The sequence below is a fragment of the Lampetra planeri genome, chromosome 22 (assembly GCF_965212315.1).
Source record: "Lampetra planeri chromosome 22, kcLamPlan1.2.h2, whole genome shotgun sequence".
Lineage (NCBI taxonomy): Eukaryota > Metazoa > Chordata > Hyperoartia > Petromyzontiformes > Petromyzontidae > Lampetra > Lampetra planeri.
The window spans coordinates 1992209-2013135 of NC_136128.1; the positions used below are offsets into that span (position 1 = coordinate 1992209).

A 20927-nucleotide genomic window follows, 5' to 3' on the forward strand; every position below is an offset into this window, starting at 1 on the left:
TGACCGACCCCGGAGCAGCAGGAGCAGCGAGGAGGCTGCGGGTGGCAGCGGGGGTCTGCACACGGAGTTAGCAGCGAGGGTCTGCACACGGAGTTAGCAGCGGGTCTGCAAGGAGAGGAAGGAGGCTACAATAGTGACAGCAGCCTGGGGCTGCAAGCAGAGGGTCTCTAAGGGAGTGCCGTGAGGGAAAAGACAAGAACCCAAATAAAGGACACGGAGTCAGAGAGAAGCGTCCGAGTCTTTTATTACACTGGAGTCAGAAGTGCAACGGCATGGCAAAACAACTGAGAAAAAATAATATTCCGTCTCCGGCATCGGCTTCATCTTCCGATGACGATGACCTTCCTCCTGAAGTCGGCCGGACTCTGGGTGAGGAAGAGATCCGTGCTGGGACGAGTGCGGGTCCGGGGGTCCAAGAGGTCGCCGTGTCGGCGGACCCGTCTGCTCCAAAGGACGTGGATTCAAGATGGAGCCAGATGGCGGAGCAACTTGAAACTCTCAAGAATGTCATTACACAGTTGTGCGAGCTCGTCACGCCGAGGGCGGCGTCGGATGAAGATGTTGGTGGTCCGCAGGAGTCCGGGTTGTCTTCGCTGTCGCCGCCATCGGCCACGCGGCACGAAGACGCCATCTTGGGCGTGGCACACGACGAAAAGCGGGAAGCCGCCATTTTGGGACCTCCGCGACGGTCGGCCGCCATCTTGTCGACACCACGTTGCGACGCCATGTTGAATTTGCCACCGGAGGAGTCGGCGGCTGGAGGGAGCAGGCCAAGGAGTCGCAGTCGTCACCTAACAACTGTCAAGGAATTCTCCATCGGGGGCGACTGGAGTGCGTTCGCCTGCAGATTTCTGGCAGCGGTACGCTCAGCGAGGTGGACGGACGCCGAGGCACTAGAAGTTCTTCCGACTCTGCTCGATGATGAGTCCGTTCGTTTTTTTCGCTCTATAAAAGCCGCGAAGAAGAAGACTCTGAGAGGTGTGTTCGACGAAATGGCAGACGCGTACGAGCCGCCGGATGATGCCCATCACCGGTTTGTGCAACGACAACGCGCACCCGAGGAGTCACCGGTGGCGTATAGGGGCGCGGTGTTGGAGCTAGCTATGGCCGCTTACCCGGAGACGGAGCCTGACCTGCTGGAACCTCTCATCCTGGGGAAAATGTTGGAGTTGTCCCGGGATCTCGGCATTCCTATGCCGATGTGTGGTCATGAGAAGCTCACATCCCGGGCCGCGGCGAAATGTCTGGATGCCCAGTTTAACCTTCGCCGCTGGAAACAAGTTACGGCGTGGACAGGTGGGCCTATCGTCGAGGGGGGTGCCGTAGGGTGGGACCCTAAAAAGGCCGTGTACGTGCCAGATGGGAGCAGCCAGCAGGAGCTGTCAGCTGCCTCCGCTCCGTGGCCGGCCCGGGGTGGGCCGGGGCCGCGGGCTGCGCTGCCGATACGGCCGCGTCGGGACGGGGTGCCCGCTGCGCGCCGCAACAACATCGAGTGCTTCCGCTGCGGGCGTCGGGGCCATTATGCCAGGGACTGCTGGGCCCGCGTTCCGGGTCCGCCCCAGCAGGAGGCCTCGACAACGGACGCTCCCAAGAAAGATTCTACAGCACAGGCAAGTCGGTGCGCACCAGACACCCGGCAAGGCTTGACACCTCACTCATCGCCGTTGTCATGCGAGGCGGATGTTGTTAATAACGGGAGGCCATTATCTGCGCCTTGTCGCTCGGTAACGCATTGGCGCAAGTTGGCTCGGCGGGTTGTCGCGGCCGCTACCGGTTCGTCCACTGTACCCAGGTCGATCCAAGGGGTGGACGTACGTATTTTGGTGGATTCCGGTGCGTCCGCGACCATCATTTCGGATGTAATATTCCATCTTTTGAACATCCCACCAGGGGCCGTGAGGCCGGCTTACGCTTCCTGCGTCGCTGCGAACGGGGGTAGCATGGGCATTGTGGGCCAGGTGGACGCTAACATATCTATCGGGGGAGTGTCGGCCTCGGGAATTGTGTTAATTTCGAGGTCCCTTGCGGTTCCTTGTTTGTTGGGTACCGATTTTCTGGCCAAAATGCCCAATCTAATTCGAATTAATGAAAACTGCATTGAATTACCGGGGGGCCGTAAAATTGCATTTTTACCGTCCGCCTGGGGGCGACCTGCTCCTGTCGCCCAGGTGCAGGCGTTGTCAGAAATTTCTGTTGATATTCCACCTGTCACACAGATGCTCATTCCCTTACGATATCGGAAGCCGATGCCTGGTCGGCAGGGAGCTTTTGGGGTTTTGTTGTCGCCGTCCGCCGCTATTACGGGCGGATCGGCGCTGGTGGGGGCGCAAACTATTGTCCGGCCAGATCAGCGGCCGTTTTTGCAGGTGCTTAACGCGAGTACCGAAAGCGTGTGTGTGCCGGCTGGTACCGTTGTGGCACATGCCACTACGGCGTTTACGGCTCAGGGTGATCTGTCCAGCGGGGGGCTGGTTGGGGGTGTTTCACACGATGGAGCGGTGGATGATCGCTGGATCGCTGAATTGTGTGGGGAGAATTCGGCCCTTTCCGGCGAACAACGTTGTGCGATTCGTAAATTATTATCGTGTTATTCGGATGTGTTTAGCTCCGATGATTTGGACTTGGGACGCACCTCGCTGCTTTATCATATCGACACAGGGGACACTGCCCCTATTCAGTTAAACTCGCGTCGGATGAGTCCGGCTGAGCGAGAGCATGTTCGAGGGGCAGTGGACGACATGTTGGCTGCGGACATAATATCTCCGTCTAACAGCCCATGGGGCGCGCCTGTTGTGTTGGTTAAAAAGAAGGATGGCAAATTGCGATTTTGTGTAGATTTTCGTAAGTTGAATAAAGTGTCGGTAGCAGATGCGTACCCCCTGCTGCGTATGGACGATTCTCTCGACGCCTTGTCGGGGGCGAAGTTCTTTTCAACGCTAGATCTCTCTTCGGGCTTCTGGCAGCTCCCCCTTGACGAGCCCTCGCGAGAAAAGACTGCTTTCCGTACGCCGCAGGGGTTATTCCAATTTAACTGTCTTCCGATGGGGTTGAATGCAGCCCCTGCCACTTTTCAGAGGTTGATGGAGTTGGTATTAACGGGGTTGCAGTGGGAGACATGTCTGATATATTTAGACGATATTATTGTCTTCAGCCGCACATTTGATGAGCATTTACTGCGGTTGGAGGCTGTATTCACCAGGATGCGTTCTGCTAATTTGAAATTCAAGCCAAAAAAATGTCACCTACTGCAACACTCCGTTCGATACTTGGGGCACATTGTTAGTGCGGACGGGGTGGCCACAGATCCGGAGAAAACAGCGTGTGTCCGTGACTGGCCAACCCCGGCCACGGTGGGTGATGTGCGTCGGTTTTTGGGGTTCGCCTCTTATTATCGGAGGTTTGTTCCAAATTTTGCTACGATCGCGAGGCCTTTGCATCTCCTTACGGGGAAAGGACACAAATTTGCTTGGGGACCGCCGGAGGAGGCGGCGTTTCGAAGCCTGCGCGATCTATTGGCTACGGCACCGACGTTGGATTATCCGGATTTTGAACATCCCTTCATTCTGGATACGGATGCGAGTGACACTGGCATTGGGGCGGTGTTGTCTCAGTCAAAAGGTGGGGTTGAACGCGTGGTGGCGTATGGTAGTCGGGTTTTGTCTCCCACGGAAACCCGCTACTGCGTCACTCGCAGGGAACTTTTGGCCATTGTTTTTTTTCTCTGCCAATTTCGACCGTATCTGTACGGTCGGTCGTTTATTGTCCGCACGGACCATGCGGCCTTGCAGTATGCTCTTAAGATGGACCAACCATCTGGCCAATTGGCAAGGTGGCTGGACACGCTGCAAGAATTTTCCTTCCAAATTCACCATCAGAAGGGTGTGCGTCACGCTAATGCGGACGCGCTTTCCAGGTTGCCGCAGCGGTCCCCTTGCGCGTGTGCGTCGGGGACGCATAGGTGTGGACCGATTCAGCACCCCCCTCAGCCTGTCGCGCTGGCAGTTGAAGTGCCTGAAGCTCCGCTTGAGCCGGGACCGGTTGATGGGGGACCGGCTGATGGGATTTTGCGTCTCCTGAGGTCTGTGTGGATTCGGGAGCAAATGTTGGACGATTCCTTGGTAACGTTACGTAAGCGACCGGGGAAGGCGAGTGGGGGACTCGGTGCGGGGGGTGTGCCGGAAACCGCTCTCCGAGATGGGTTGCTGATGTGGAGGGAAGGGATACAGGAACGCTGGCGTCTTGTTGTACCGGCATCACTGCGGTACGAATTGATTAGGACTCTGCATTGTGACACACTTTTACATCTGGGGGTGCAGAAGACCCTATTGACGCTGCAGCGAGATTACTATTGGCACGGCATGACGACAGATGTCGTCGGTCACGTTCGCGCGTGTCCCGATTGTGCCCGCCGGAAGCCACCTAAACATCCATATGTGCCGCCGATACAATCTATTCAGGTATCTCGAGTTAATGAATTGGTGGCGTTAGATATTTTAGGACCCTTTCCGCCATCCGCTAGGGGAAATAAGTATTTGCTAGTAGGCGTGGAGTACCTCTCCCGCTGGCCGATGGCGTGGCCCTTGCCCGACCAGTCAGCGGCGTCCATTACAGACGCCTTTCTATTTGGGTACGTTATGGACAAGGGGGCGCCGGAGAGGCTTCTCACGGATCAAGGCCGAAATTTCTCTTCGAAATTGCTTGGGGAAGTGTGTGCGGCTCTCGAAACTAAGAAGATACGGACATCCCCCTACCACCCACAAACGGATGGTATGGTGGAACGGTTAAATCGGACCCTGTCCGCCATGCTGTGTCACACGGTCAGTGAAAAACAATCAGATTGGGATTTGCATATCCCTGGGGTGCTTTCGGCGTATCGAATGACGCCGCACGCGGTTACTGGATATTCGCCGTTCTTTCTTATGTACGGGCGTGAAAACGTGCCGCTAATCAATGAGCAGTTGGGAACCGGAGCGAAGGGACCTGCTAAACCTCTTCCTGATTATATTCAGGACAATGTTCGCCGTGTCACTGAGGCGAGGGAAGGAGCCCGCATGGCTATGGCCAAAGCCCAGGCCCGGAACGAGCGGTGTGCTCGACGTTCAAAGGGGGAGTGCCCCTGGAAAACGGGGGACCTGGCCTGGCTTCATTGCCCACAGGTGCGGCCAGGTACCTCTCCTAAATTACATAAACCATGGCAAGGGCCGGTCCGCCTCATCGAGGTTCCCAACCCACAGTCGGCGCGTGTTCGGGTTGGATCGCGGCGTTGGTTCGTACACACATCTCGGTTGAAGCCATACGTTGCCCCGCGACCTGATGCGTCATCTCCTGAGGTTGCCTTGCCGGGGTCTGTTGCTGCCGACTCGCCCTTGCCTGTGCCTGCTGACCTTGCAAGAGCGCCTGTCGTACCCCTTACAGACAAGCCGGCCGTGACGCCGCAGGAGGGAGGATGCTCCGCTCGCGGGGTGCCGACCGGGGCTGCGGAATCTCCGGGACCTGTCGCCCTTAAAACCCTGCCACGTTCCCGCTCGGCGGGTGGGCCGCCGACCGTCCGGGACGGCCCGGCGACCCGCACTCGCTCGAAATCCCTCACATTTCGTTAACTTTTGTGTTGTGTTCTTGTTATATTGTTGTTGTATGCTTCGTGTCCTTTAACGTATTGGTCTTTTACACTCGCATTACTTGTTAAGTTGTTGTTCAGCCGAGGTCGGCTGGATTTTCTCTACGGGGGAGGGTGGTGTAATGCGGGCGTAAACGACCTTCCGGATGTGACGTCATGAGGGGAGGAGTTACGTCACGTGGGGGAGAGGGGTCAGGTCTATAGGGAGAGAAACCGGAAGGGGAAGGGGGTGATTGGAGACTAGGAACGAGTGAGGCCACATAGGGCGGGAGTGGGAGAGTGGCGCGATCGCCACATACACGGGGAACGAGGTTCGGCACCGTCGGCCAACGGTGACCGACCCCGGAGCAGCAGGAGCAGCGAGGAGGCTGCGGGTGGCAGCGGGGGTCTGCACACGGAGTTAGCAGCGAGGGTCTGCACACGGAGTTAGCAGCGGGTCTGCAAGGAGAGGAAGGAGGCTACAATAGTGACAGCAGCCTGGGGCTGGAAGCAGAGGGTCTCTAAGGGAGTGCCGTGAGGGAAAAGACAAGAACCCAAATAAAGGACACGGAGTCAGAGAGAAGCGTCCGAGTCTTTTATTACATAAGTATGGGTCTCTATGGTCTTTGTGGGTCTATATGAGTATGGGTCTCTATGTGTCTCTGTGGGTCTCTGTGGGTCTATATGAGTATGGGTCTCTAAGGGTCTATATGAGTATGAGTCTCTATGGGTCTCTGAGTATGGGTCTCTATGGTCTATATGGGTCGCTATGGTCTCTATGAGTATGGGTCTATATGTGATTCTGTGGGTCTCTGTGGGTCTCTGTGGGTCTCTATGGTCTCTATGGTCTCTATGGCTCTATAGACTCTATGGTCTCCATGCGCCGATGATCCCGGCCACTTGGGTGGGGTGGTGTGGTGTCTTAACCCCGGTGTGTGTGTGTATGTGACAATTCGTTTCTAGATTAAGTTGTTGTTGATGTTGTTTTTGATGTTGTCATTGTTGATGTTTTTGTTATTGTTGTGGATGTTGGTATTATTGTTGCTGTTGTTGATGTTGTTGATGATGTTGTTGCTGTTGATGATGTTGTTGCTGTTGTTGCTGTTCTTGATGTTGTTGATGTTGTCATGTCCCCAGCAATCCTGGCTCTCTTCGAGCCTCACCTCACCGAGCGCCAGAAGCTTGAGCTCACCACGATGGACGAGATCTGGTACTTTACTCTGGACAACGGCGAGGAGGAAACGTTGCGAGGCGGCATCAGGAACCACGGCTACGATGACCAAGAGCACAATTACATTCCTGTGAGGCTCACTGAGACACACAGCGATGCAGAGACACCAATAGAGACCCATAAATACCCAAAGAGACACCCATAGAGACACACAGACACCCATAGAGACCCACAGAGACTCTCATAGAGACCCACAACTACATTTCTGTGAGGCTCACAGAGACGCACAGCGATGCAGAGACATCAATAGAGACCCATAGAGACCCACAGAGACATATATAGAGACACACAGAGATGCAGAGACACACATAGATGCAGATACACCCATAGAGACCCATAGAAACTCACAACCTGTGAGGCTCACGGAGACACAGAGACACCCATAGAGACCCACAGAGACCTCACAGAGACCCCCATAGAGAGCAACAACTACATTTCTGTAAGACACACGGAGATGCAGAGACACCCATAGAGACACAGAGACACCAGAGGTGGGCCATCAGGGCCAGCAAGGCCTTCTCTGCTGGCCTAGAGATTGTCAGAATCAGAAGATTGTTTTTATGATTGAATATATTTGCATTAATGCTATACGTATTTTACAAAGTTCGTTCCCATCAGTCTATTAACGTCATTTCATTGCTACTTTCTCCCTCAGTTGCGCTGCTTCCAGTGCATCTAATAATTTCAAATCAAATTTTCCTGTGCTGTCTCTGCCTCTCCGAGTGAAAAATCTACCCTGAGGCCTTCAGAATGTTGAGTAAATTCCCTCTGCTGTTGAAGAAAATCTGGACGATGTTGTTTATTATTATATTCTTTAACTAATCAGATTTTGAGTTTGCCATGTTGGGCATATTCTTTGACACGCCGGAGCCTTCTCGCTGGCCTAGCCGCCTACATTAGCATTTTTCGTGTGGCGTGATCGGAGGGCCAGTTAGCTAACTGAAGTAAAACTAGCTAGCACGTAACGTAATATTTATTTAAACTTTCTTTAGTGACGTTGAGAGTTTTAGATGTAGTGCTTTAGATTTTTAGTTTTTTTCTGTGGGGAAGCCTGTTGAATCCTGATTGTGTTATTTGTGTTTTACGGAATTTTTGCTTGCTTGGTGGTCGTATGAGTAAATGTTGCTGGTTGTGAGTTTGTTCTTGTTTCTTTGGTAATGACATTGATTTGGGCTATGTGATGTCTATTTGTGATGCAGCATCCTGTCAGTCTGTGTAATAGTGGTACATCCTTGATGGTTTCAGTCGCCATGGATTCATGTCTCTGCAATTAGTGTATTGTAACTCTCATAGGTGTTGAGCCTCGTGTTAAATCACTTTATTATACTCGATAAATGTTACTGTCACTGTGAATATGGGGTGGTTACATCGAATTTAATTGTGGGAGGATAGTTTAATTTAGCAGTTTAATTGTGGGAGGATAGCACTGAAGGCCTAGGTGTAAAATACACGGCCTGCCACTGAGAGATACCCATAGAGACCCACAACTAAATCCCAGTGAAACTCACAGAGATGTAGAGGCACCTATAGAAACCCATAGAAACACCCATATAGACCCATATAGACCCATAGAGACTCACAGAGACATGCAGACACACAGACTCACACATACACACGCAACTACATCCATGTGAGGCTCACGGAGACACACAGATACACAGACAACCATAGAGACCCACAACTACATCCCTGTGACACACACAGATACACAGAGGCACCCATAGAGACCCATAGAGACCCAGAGAGACACCCATAGAGATCCACAGCTTCATTTCTATGAGACTCGGAGAGATACAAAGACATCCATAGAGACCCACAGAGACACCCATAGACACCCATCGAGACCCACAACTAAATCGCTATGAGGCTCGCGGAGACACAGACACACCTATAGCGACTCACAGAGACCCACAGAGACACCCATAGAGACCCACAGAGACCTAGACCCATAGATATCCAAGGAGACACCAATACAGACCCAGAGAGATCAGCAGAGACACCCATAGAGACCCATATAGACACCCACAGAGACACACAGAGATCCTAGACCCACAGAGACCCACAGAGATCCACGGGACCCCCCACCCTGACCAACTTCACCCTGACCCCCACCCTGACGACCTTCCCGTGACCTCTCCATGTCCCTCCCGATCCTGACTACCTCCCCCCCGCCTGGTGACCCCCTGCAGGTCAAGCACGAGCACTTCAACTACCGATTTGAGCTGGGCAGGAAGATCGGGCAGGGCGGGCAGGGCGTGGTCGTGCAGTGTCTGGACCACAAGACGCAGACTCTGGTGGCGCTCAAGATCCTCGCCTCTCCCACCCAGTGAGTGGTACCCTGGAGCAGCCGTGCAGTCAACAAACCAACAACAAAAACAAACAACAATACAGAGAGTATGAAGCTGCTCCTGGCTGTGAAGTTACAGCAGCAGCGGCAGCAGCAACAAACCAGGGCTGAACGTCTTTGCGTGCAGCTTTGCCGTGACTCTCCGTCACTCAACCATACACCCACCCACCCGCACGCACTTCCGCCCGCCCACCCACCCACCCACGACTACCTCTCCCCACCACCAAATCCACCGACCCACCACCACCCCACCCACCCTCCTCCACTACCACTACCACCACCATCTCCTTTCCCCACCACCACCCACTTCCCACCAATCGGGTTTATTTTCCAACACACAACCGGATAAGTGCTGAAATTGTCTCTCTCTGTCTCTTTTTGTCTTCATTTATATTTCTCTCTCTGCGTCTGTCTCTCTGTGTCTCTCTGTCTCTATAGCTGTGTATCTGTCTGTTTCTCTCGGTCTACCTCTCACGCGATCACAGCTTCACGGACGAAGCGCACCAGATGATGGAGCTGCGGATGTCCATGGAGCTCCAGACGGTCCGTAGTGACGTGGACTACAACGTAGCCAACGTCATGGATATTTTTCACTTCCGGGGACACAAATGCATCGTAATGGAGGTGTTGAAGTACGGGCACCACAAGCACCACCACCGCCACCCACCAATCACTCACTCACTCACTCACCCACCCACCCACTTATTCACCCACCCACCCACCTAAACACTCACTCACCCACCCACTCACCCACCGACCCACCCACTCATCCACCAACCCACACACTCACCCACTCACTCACTCACCCACTAATCTATCCACCCACCCACCCATTCACTCAGTAACCTACCCACCCACTCATCTGCCCACCCACTCATCCACCTACTCATCCACACATTCATCCACCCATTCAACCACCCACTCACTCACCCACCCACATACTTATTCACTCATCCAAACACCCACTCACCCACCCACTGACTCACCCACCCACTCATTCACCCACCCACTCACCACTACCATAATCACACACCTACTCACTCACCCACCCACCCACCCACTCGCCCACCCACCCTCCCACTCGCCCACCCACTCGCTCACCCACCACCCAATCACTCAGCCACTCACTCACCCACCCACTCACTCACCCACCCACCCACTCACCCACCCACTCACTCACTTACTCACCCACCCACCCACTCAGTCACTCACCCACCTACTCACTCACTCACCCACCTACTCACTCACCCACCCACCCACCCACTCACTGAATGACTCACCCACCCACTCACCCACTCATTCACCCACCCACCCACCCACCACTACCATAATCACACACCCACTCACTCGCCCACCCACCCACCCATTAAGCCACCCACCCACCCACCCATTAAGCCACCCACACACCCACTCACCCACCCACTCACCCACCCACTCACTCACCCACTCATTCACTCACCCATCCTCCCACTCACCCACCCATCCTCCCAATCACCCACCCGTCCTCCCACTCACCTACCCGTCCTACCACTCACCCACCCATCCTCCCACTCACCCACCCATCCTCCCACTCACCCACCCACTCGCCCACCCACCCTCCCACTCACCCACCCACCCTCCCACTCACCCACCCACCCACCCTCCCACTCACCCACCCACTCGCCTGCCCTATTGCCCGCCCACTTGGCCGCCCACTCGCCCATCCGCCCACCCGCCCGCCCGCCCGCCCACCCGCCCACCCGCCCGCCCGCCCACCCGGCCGCCCGCCCACCCACCCGCCCACCCGCCCGCCTACCCGCACGCCCACCCGCTCAACCACTCATTCACCCACTCGTTCACCCACTCACTCACCCACCCACTCACTGACTCACTCACCCACCCACCCACCCACTCACTCACCCACTCAACCACTCATCCACTCACCCACCCACTCACTCACTCACTGACTCACCCACCCACCCACCACTACCATAATCACACACCCACTCATCTACACACCCACTTACCCACCCACTCACCCACCCATCCACTTATGCACTCACCCACCCACTCACTCACCCACCCACCCACCCACTCACTCAACCACCCGCCTCACTCATCCAATCACCCACCAACTCCTTCACTCATTCACCCACCCATCATTATCACCACCACCACACACCTACTCACTCACTCACCCACCCAGTCATCCACCCACCCACCGACTCACCCACTCACCCACCCACTAATCCAGGATCTCACTCACTCACCCACCCACACATCCACTCATCCACCCGCTCACTCATTCACTCACCCACCCACCCACCCACCCACTCACTCACCCACTCACTCACTCACCCACCCACTTACTCATGCACTCACCCATTTATTCACCCACCCACTCACCGACTCATCCACCCACTCACTCATCCACCCACTCACTCATTCACCTACTCATTCACCCACCCAATACTACAACCACCACACAACCACTCAGTCACCCACCACCACCACCTACTCACTCACTCATACACCCACTCACTCACCCACCCACCCACCACTACTACCACCACACATCCACTCACTCACCCACCACCCACCCACTCACTCATCCACCACCACCCACTCACTCAACCACCCACTCACTCATCCAACCACCCACCAACTCCTTCACCCATCACTATCACCACCACCACACACCCACTCACTCACTCACCCACCCTGTCATCCACCCACCCACCGACTCACCCACTCACCCATCCATGTATCCACCCACCCACTAATCCAGGATTTCACTCACTCACCCACCCACACATCCACTCATCCACCCTCTCACTCATTCACTCACCCACCCAACCACTCACCCACTCACTCACTCACTCACTCACCCACCCAATCACTTACTCATGCACTCACCCATTTATTCACTCACCCACCACCACCACCTACTCACTCATCCACTCACTCACCCACCCATCCACCACTACCACTACCACCACCACACATCCACTCACTCACCCACCACCCACCGACTCACTCACTCACCCACCCACCCGCCCACTCGCCCACCCGCCCTCCCACTCGCCCTCCCACTCGCCCACCCGCCCTCCCACTCGCCCTCCCACTCGCCCTCCCACCCACCCTCCCACTCGCATACCCACTCGGCCGCCCACCCACCCGCTCACCCACTCGCTCACCCACCCACCCAATCACTCAGCCACTCACTCACCCACCCACTCACCCACCCACTCACTCACCCACCCACCCACCCACTCACTCACTCACTCACCCACCCACTCACTCACCCACCCACTCACCCACCCACTCACTCACCCACTCACTCACCCACCCACTTACTCACCCACCCACCCACTCACCCACTCACTCACTCACCCACCTACTCACTCACTCACTCACCCACCTACTCACTCACCCACCTACCCACCCACTCACTGACTCACTCACCCACCCACCCACCCACCACTACCATAATCACACACCCACTCACTCACCCACCCACCCACCCATTAAGCCACCCACCCATTAAGCCACCCACACACCCACTCACCCACCCACTCACTCACCCACTCATTCACTCACCCATCCTCCCACTCACCCACCCATCCTCCCACTCACCCACCCATCCTCCCACTCACCCACCCACCCTCCCACTCACCCACCCACCCTCCCACTCACCCACCCACCCTCCCTCTCACCCACCCACCCTCCCACTCACCCACCCACTCGCCTGTCCTATTGCCCGCCCACTTGGCCGCCCACTCGCCCATCCGCCCACCCGCCCGCCCGCCCACCCGCCCGCCCGCCCGCCCGCCCACCCGCCCGCCTACCCGCACGCCCACCCGCTCAACCACTCATTCACCCGCTCGTTCACCCACTCACTCACCCACCCACTCACTCACCCACCCACTCAGTGAATCACTCGCCCACCCACTCACCCACTCACTCTCCCACTCACCCACTCATCCACTCACCCACCCACTCACTCACTCACTGACTCACCCACCCACCCACCACTACCATAATCACACACCCACTCATCTACACACCCACTTACCCACCCACTCACCCACCCATCCACTTATGCACTCACCCACCCACTCGCTCACCCACCCACCCACTCACTCACTCAACTACCCGCCTCACTCATCCAATCACCCACCAACTCCTTCACTCATTCACCCACCCATCACTATCACCACCACCACACCCACTCACTCACTCACCCACCCAGTCATCCACCCACCCACCGACTCACCCACTCACCCACCCACTAATCCAGGATCTCACTCACTCACCCACCCACACATCCACTCATCCACCCGCTCACTCATTCACTCACCCACCCACCCACTCACTCACCCACTCACTCACCCACCCACCCACCCACTCACTTACTCATGCACTCACCCATTTATTCACCCACCCACTCACCGACTCATCCACCCACTCACTCATCCACCCACTCACTCATTCACCTACTCATTCACCCACCCAATACTACAACCACCACACAACCACTCAGTCACCCACCACCACCACCTACTCACTCACTCATACACCCACTCACTCACCCACCCACCCACCACTACTACCACCACACATCCACTCACTCACCCACCACCCACTCACTCACTCAACCACCCACTCACTCATCCAACCACCCACCAACTCCTTCACTCATTCACCCACCCATCACTATCACCACCACCACACACCCACTCACTCACTCACCCACCCTGTCATCCAACCACCCACCGACTCACCCACTCACCCATCCACTTATCCACCCACCCACTAATCCAGGATTTCACTCACTCACCCACCCACACATCCACTCATCCACCCTCTCACTCATTCACTCACCCACCCAACCACTCACCCACTCACTCACTCACTCACCCACCCAATCACTTACTCATGCACTCACCCATTTATTCACTCACCCACTCACTCACTCACCGACCCACCACCACAACCCACCCACCACCATCACCATCCACAGACCCTCAGACCCATAGACACCTACAGAGACCCTTAGAGATTCACAGAGACCCACAGACACACCCACATAGACCAACAGAGACCCACAGAGACAACCACACACAGACCCACAGAGACCCACAGAGACACCCACCGAGACCCACAGAGACCCACAGAGAACCACAGAGACACTCAGACCCACAGAGACCCACAGAGACCCACAAAGACACCACACAGACACCCGCAGAGACCCACATAGACACCCACACAGAGACCCACAGAGAACCACACAGAGACCCACAGAGACACCCACAGAGACACCTACAAAGACCCACAGAGACCCACAGAGACACCCATACCTACAGAGACCCACAGAAACACCCACAGAGACCCACAGAGACACCCATTGAGACCCACAGAGACACCCACAGAGACACCCACACAGAGACCCACAGAGACCCACAGAGACACCCACATAGACCCACAGAGACACCCAGACCCACAGAGACCCACAGAGACACCCACAGAGACCCACAAAGACACCACACAGACACCCGCAGAGACCCACATAGACACCCACACAGAGACCCACAGAGAACCACACAGAGACCCACAGAGACACCCACAGAGACACCTACAAAGACCCACAGAGACCCACAGAGACACCCATACCTACAGAGACCCACAGAAACACCCACAGAGACCCACAGAGACACCCATTGAGACCCACAGAGACACCCACAGAGACACCCACACAGAGACCCACAGAGACCCACAGAGACACCCACATAGACCCACAGAGACACCCAGACCCACAGAGACCCACAGAGACACCCACAGAGACCCACAGAGAAACCCACAGAGAACCACACAGACACCCACAGAGACCCACACAGAGACCTACAGAGACCCACAGAGACACCCACACAGAAATCCACCGAGACCCTGACGTCGCCTCACGTCGCTGCCGCTATCTCCCCATCGCAGGAAGAGCCTCCATCAGGTGCTCATAGATATGGGGCAGTAGCGCATCGACGAGGACGATTTGAGGTCGTACGCCAGGGGCATCGTCCGCTTCCTCGCCTACACCAAGTTGCGGGGCATCGTCCATGGGGACATCAAGCCGGTGAGTGGAGGGCATGCTGGGGGGACGCTGGGGAGACGCTGGGGGAACGCTGGGGGCACGATGGGGGCACACTGGGGGCACAGACACTCACTACAACGCACCCCCACGCAGCCATCCACCCATCCATCCACTCACCCACCCATCCACCCACCCACTCATCCATCCACTCACCCATCCACCCACCCATCCATTCAGCCATCCACCCACCCACCAATCCACCACCACCCATCCACTCACCCACCCATTCACCCATTCATCTATGCACCCATCCATCCACCCATCTACCCATCCACCCACCAATCCACTCACCCATTCACCCAACCACCCACTCACCCATCCACCCATTCACTCAACCACCCATTCACCCACCCACCCACCTTGACCCCGCTGAGTAGTGTTAATCCTCTCTCTCTCTCTACTGCTCACTCACCATCCAGGGCAATGTTCTCTTGAAGAACAACTCAAGCAGTGTGGTCAGAGTCACTGACTTCGGCTTCAGCTTCTTTGTAGACCAACAACGTGAGTGGTGACCCCCCCACACACCTGCGTGTGTGTCTGGGTGGGTGGGTGTGTGTGTGGGTGTGTGGTGTTGAATGGCAACGCTGTGAATTGGTCTACCCTCCAGTGCCATGGGGGAGGGCCAATTTAGATTGCCCTTTCCCTTCATGGCGGTTGTAACCACCACACCGGCCAAATGGGGCTCTGGACGGGTGCGAGAGGCTGGTCACCTTCAATTAACTACCACCATACTATGATTTAAAAAAATAATTAAGCTTGTGCCATAGGCCCCGGGGGGACAGACGTCTTTGACGTCTCCTAACCAAACCCCATTTCGTGGAGCCAGGATACTGAATACTTATCCTCGGGGTTCCTCCAGAACAACAAAAAGCCACTACGGATGGCCATGTGGAATGTACGAATGCTCACTCCCTCTGTCGGGAACTGGACTGGTGGAGGAGGCACGTGAATGACACTACTGGGCAGTTGGAGGCAGTCGCCCTCCAACCACAACGGAGGGGGGAGGAGCGACGCTCACAACAACGAGCAGAGCGCCAGGTGGCTAAAGGCACAGCAAGTTGGCACAGTCGGGGGCACAGGTGGTGCATCAGCCAGTCGTCTCAGTCAGTCGACCTGTGGCATCTGGCTCTGCCCGTGACCTCCTGTCAGCGGGCGTTTGACACTTCACGTGGCCTCAACGTACACATAGCCTGGCACAAGCATCGTGGTAACATCACCGCCACTCAGTGGCGAATGGCAGTTGTTGTTGTTTGTCCATGTGTGTGGGAGTCATACCCATCCACTCACCGACGAATCCACCCACCCATCCATCCACCCACCCACCCAACCATCCACCCATTCTGCTGCTGTCGTTATCGTCCGCACAGCATCGCTCATTGGAGGCACCCTCCCCTACATGGCCCCTGAGGTGGTTCTGGGCTACCCGGCCACCTGTGCTGCGGACATGTGGTCCCTGGGCTGCACCGTCGCCAAGCTGGCCATCAGAAAGGAGCTCTTCATCTCCGACATGGACAAGGACCACGTGGCCTGCTGCATCGAGGTAACCGGGGTGTCTTGGGGAGGCCCAAGCCGACTTGGCCCCGGCCAGCCAGGCAGCCACCTCCCCATCCACCCACTCACCCACCCACCCAATCAACCACCCAGCCACCCACCTAACTAGCCACCCAAACACCTACCCTCCCACCCAGCCATCCACCCACCCACCGAGATATCCACCCATCCACCCACTCACCCACCTATCCACCCACTCACCCACCCACCTGCCCATCTAGTCAACCATCCACCCATTCACACTCACCCACCCACCCAAATAGTCATCCATCGACCCACTCACCCACCCATCCACTCATCCACCCACCCACCTTGTCACCCATCTCCCCACTCACCCACCCATCCACCCACTCACCCACCACCCATCCATCTAGTCACCTATCTACCCACTCACCTACCGATCCATCCACCCACTCACCCACCCGCCTAGTCACCCATCCACCAACTCATCCACTCACCCACCCATCCACCCACTCACCCACCCAGCCACTCACCCACCCACCTATCTAGCCACCCAGCCACCCACCCAGCCACCCAGCCACCCACCACCCACTCATCCACCCATCTAGTCACACCTCCACCCACTCACTCACCCATCCATCCACTCACCCACCCACACATCTAACCACCCAGCCACCCATCCATCCACTCACCTACCCACCTAGTCACCCATCCACTCACTCACCCACCCATCTATCCACTTACCAGCCTTGCAGCTGTAACAATAAACGTAGTTTAGTTTAAGTATGGGTCTCTCTGAGTATGGGTCTCTATGAGTATGGGTCTCTGTGGGTCCCTCTTTGGGTCTGAGTCTCTGGGTCTTTAGGAGTATGGGTCTGTGAGCAGTCTCTGTGGGTCTCTGAGTCTCTATGGATCTCTTTATGGGTCTCTATGTGTCTGTCGAACGTGATAATGATGATATCAGCCACTTGGTTAAGTTGCTGTCATTTCTGATGGACAGGTCGCTTCTGAAAAAGTGGGTGCCTTACCTGGTGTCTCTGTGTTTCTCTGTGTCTGTGTTTCTCTGCCTTGAAATGGTTGAGCAGATCCTGGGCATGCCTCCCAAACGAATGGTGCAGAAAGCTCCCAACAGGGCGTCCTACTTTGGTGAGCTTAAGAGTGGTGGTCATGTGGTGGTGATGATGATGGTGGTGGTTTTGATGGTCCGTCTCTCTGTCTCTCTCCTGCAGACCCTTTCGGAAGGCCTCACTGGCCTTCCAGGACGCGTCTCCCTGGAAGTGTTCCTCTGGACCACGTGCTGCAGGGATGTGGGACGCAGCTTGTGAGCTTCGTGAAATGCTGCCTGCAGTAAGAACAAACTTACACACACTAAACACATACATCACACACAGACGACACACCACACACACCATACACACCACACACACCACACACAAACACACCACGCACACAACAACAACCGCCATTCTACACTAAGTGGCGGTGACGTCACCACGACGCTTGTGCCAGGCCATGTGCACCCCGAGGCCACCACACACACCACACCCACCCACCATACCCACCACCACACACACACACACACCATACACCACCCACACCCACGACACTCACCACACTCACCCCACCACACCCACCCCACCCCACCCACACCACACACCCACCCCACCTCCCCACACCAACCACCCCACTCACACCACACACAGATGACACACACCACACACACACCACCCACACCCACCCATCCACCCCACACACACCCACACACCTACCCAACCACCCCACACAAAAAACCTCCAGTATAGCCTTAATAGACTGTAGGGGCAAGTGCTGTTTGCAAGCACCTACGAAGGCCGGCACTCTGGCACACGAGTGGGTGGGTGGCCAGCAACCACGCCCGGCCGCCTTTGTCTCCCTAGTGGCGATGTTGCCTACACAGCAGGGTACTCAATTGAGGCTGAGTCGACCTAGGGGAGGAGGCCCATGTACCGGATCAGATAATTGCCATCACTGGCCATGTTGGTGGCCGTGAGTGGGAATAGAAACTCGGATCTCTGCCTGGTCCGTGGTAGCGCAGCGTAGCGCTAACCACTGCACCACCGCTTCTCCCTCCCCTCTCCGTGCCCCCCCCCCACCACCCCCCCCCTCTTCCCCTCCACCCTCACTCCCACCCCAGATGGGATCCGGAACTGCGGATGACTCCGGATCAGGCGCTGGCTCACGGCTGGCTCCAGAGCAAGGACACCGCCACCACCCCCAGCTGGGACACCCCCAGCACGGACACCCCCACCAGGGCCACTGCCACCCCCACCAGGGCCAATGCCACCCTCACCAGGGCCACTGCCACCCCCACCAGAGCCAAAGCAACACCCACCAGGGCCAATGCCACTCCCACCAGGGCCAATGCCACTCCCACCAGGGCCAATGCCACCCCCACCAGGGCCAATGCCACCCCCACCAGGGCCAATGCCACCCCCACCAGGGCCACCCCCACCAGGGCCAATGCCACCCCCACCAGAGCCACTGCCACCCCCACCAGGGCCAATGCCACTCCCACCAGGGCCAATGCCACCCCCACCAGGGCCAATGCCACTCCCACCAGGGCCAACGTCACCCCCACCAGGGCCACTGCAACTCCGACCAGGGCCGCTGCCACCCCAACCAGGGCCACCACCACCAAGGCCACCACCAGCTGGGCCACCGCCACGACCACCAGGGCCACTGCAACTCCAACCAGGGCCACCCCCACCAGGGCCACCACCACCAGTGCCACCCCCACCACCACCACCAGTGCCACCCCCACTACCACTACCGCCACCATCAGCTAGGCCACTCCCAGGTGGGCAACCACCACCACCACCAATGCCACCCGCACCAGGGCCAATGCCACTCCCACCAGGGCCAACGTCACCCCCACCAGGGCCACTGCAACTCCGACCAGGGCCACTGCCACCCCCACCAGGGCCACCACCACCAAGGCCACCACCAGCTGGGCCACCGCCACGACCACCAGGGCCACTGCAACTCCGACCAGGGCCACTGCCACCTCCACCAGGGCCATCACCACCAAGGCCACCACCACCAGTGCCACCCCCACCACCACCAGTGCCACCCCCACTACCACTACCGCCACCATCAGCTGGGCCACTCCCAGGTGGGCAACCACCACCACTACCAATGCCACCACCACGACCGCCACCACCAGCTGGGCCACCACCACCAGTGCCACCACCACCAGTGCCACCACCACCAGTGCCACCACCACCAGTGTCACCACCACCACCAGTGCCACCCCCACCAGTGCCACCACCACTACCGCCACCACCACCACCCCCACCACCACCACCACCACCCCCACCACCAACACCCCCACCACCACCACCCCCACCACCACCACCCCCACCACCGCCACCACCACCACCACCATCGCCACCACCACCACCACCACCACCTCCACCACCACCCCCACCACCACCCCCACCACCACCACCACCACCACCCCCACCACCACCCCCACCAGTGCTATCCCCACCCCCACCACCGCCACCGCCACCACCACCCCCACCACCGCCACCCCCCACCACCACCACCACCGCCATCACCGCCACCACCACCGCCACCCCCCACCACCACCACCGCCACCCCCACCATCGCCTTCACCACCACCACCACCAGTGCTATCCCCACCCCCACCACCACCACCAGTGCCACCACCACCACCAGTGCCACCCCCACCAGTGTCACCACCACCAATGCCACCCCTACCACCACCACCAGTGCCACCCCCACCACCACCACAACCAGCTGGGCCACTCCCAGTTTGGCAACCGCTACCACCACCAGGGCCACTGCCACCACCATCAAGGCCACTACCGCTAGGGCCACCAGCGCCAGGTCCACCGCCACCACCACCAGGGCCACCACCACCATCAGGGCCACCACCACTACTAGGGCCACCACCGCCACCACAAGGGCCACCAGCGCCAGGGCCACCAGTGCCAAGGCCACTGCCACCACCACCAAGGCCACCGCCGGCAGGGCCACCACCGCCGGGGCCACCACCACCACTACCAAGGCCATCCCCCGGCAGGGACACCACCGCCAGGGCCACCGCCGACAG

At 57.4% G+C, this 20927-nt stretch overlaps 1 pseudogene; it reads left to right on the forward strand.

Moving 5' to 3' along the window:
- Positions 1-336: 336 nt before the first annotated feature.
- Positions 337-20686, forward strand: LOC144725107 (dual specificity tyrosine-phosphorylation-regulated kinase 4-like; annotated as a pseudogene).
- The last annotated feature ends 241 nt before the right edge of the window (positions 20687-20927 follow it).